We start from the raw sequence: 1,269 nt of genomic DNA, 5'->3' as shown, positions 1-1,269 counted from the left end.
TGTGGCAATGTGTGTTTTTTTAAATTTTTGGTGTGGAATGCAGGGATGGTGGGAAGTAAAAGTATGGCGGTGGAGGTGTTGGCGGTGGTGGCGGTGGTGGTGGTGGTGGTGGCGGCGGCGTGGTGGTAGGGGGTGGTGATAGGGGTGTGTGTGTGATTTTCGTTTATAGAGAATAAGGATATAAAGAAGAGAACATAACTGATCTGATGTGGGATAGAGAAGCGTGGGGGGTGGGGGCGGGGAGTGGGTGGCGGCGGCGGTGGCGTGGGGGTGGGGTGAGTGTGGCTGGGGATGGGGCAATTAATTTAACATGTGAGTGTAATAGGAAGAAAGGGAAGAAGAACGAGTAGAACAAGAACAAGAACAAGAAGAGGCAGAAGAAGTAGAAAAAGAATTTACCTGGTAATTGTAGAATTGTTTTTTCTCAAACAAAAAGAACAAAATCTTAAACAGCAGTGCACTATTAGAAGGTAAGAAGTGGTGTGTGCATGTGTATATGTGTATGTATGTGCATGTGTGTGAGTATTTCTCTATGTAAGTGTGTGTGTATATATATGTGTGTATATATATATATATACTCACAGAAATAAATGTATGTATTTATATTTGTATTTTATATATCTTGCATTGTTTTGTGTTATGTTTTCACGTTTTGCTGTTGATTATTTTTTGTTTTATGTATACGCGCATGTGTGTATATACATATATATATAAATATATATATATACAGGTATATGTATGTATAATTTTTTTTTTATATATATATATCCTTCAATGTGTTATTCAAGTAAGGATGAAGACTCACAGATATAAAAAAAATAAAATAAAATTGAAAAGCGTTGGTTGAAATTTTTGTTCACTTAATTAACATCCATTCCAGTATTTCCGACTGAGAAATGAGGAAGAAAATTCCATGTGGTAATATCTTAGAATGAGGCAGATTCTATAAAATTTCATATTTCGCTATTTGCTGTTCTCCAGTCTTTGAAGTGGAAGTAAAATTGTGTTGTGTTGAACGAAAGCCTGTTGACAGTCTGCTGTACAAAACCCATGATCACGAAGAAGAAAAGATGATGGAGAAAGATTGTGAGAGAGAAAAAAAAAAAAATGTGTTATAGAGAAGGATCAACAAGGGGTGAAGATTATTCTGGAGGTAATAATATTAATAATGATACTAATGTGGTAAAAAAAGTTGAATGGAGATGAAGAATTTAACAGGAACAATGCCTGCCAAGAATTTGTAGGTAAAAAAAAAAAATTATCCGTATT

General features: G+C 35.5%; 2 long non-coding RNA genes across 4 annotated transcripts in view; one reads left to right on the top strand and one right to left on the bottom strand.

The window, feature by feature from the left end:
- Positions 1-685: 685 nt before the first annotated feature.
- LOC118764873 overlaps positions 686-1,269 on the bottom strand; it is a 1,628-nt gene continuing 1,044 nt past the window's right edge. Inside the window, exon 2 of the long non-coding RNA XR_005000696.1 lies at positions 686-1,034. This is a non-coding gene — a long non-coding RNA (uncharacterized LOC118764873). The remainder of the gene's footprint in view (positions 1,035-1,269) is intronic.
- The window catches only part of LOC118764871, a 9,213-nt gene continuing 8,875 nt past the window's right edge, over positions 932-1,269 (top strand). The window contains exon 1 of one of the 3 annotated variants that reach the window (XR_005000694.1): positions 932-1,153. This is a non-coding gene — a long non-coding RNA (uncharacterized LOC118764871). Of the gene's footprint in view, positions 1,245-1,269 lie in introns of all 3 variants that reach the window. The other 2 variants (XR_005000695.1, XR_005000693.1) reach the window with 2 other exon arrangements.

This window comes from Octopus sinensis, linkage group LG9 (assembly GCF_006345805.1).
Source record: "Octopus sinensis linkage group LG9, ASM634580v1, whole genome shotgun sequence".
NCBI lineage: Eukaryota > Metazoa > Mollusca > Cephalopoda > Octopoda > Octopodidae > Octopus > Octopus sinensis.
This window is presented reverse-complemented; position numbering and strand designations above follow the sequence as displayed.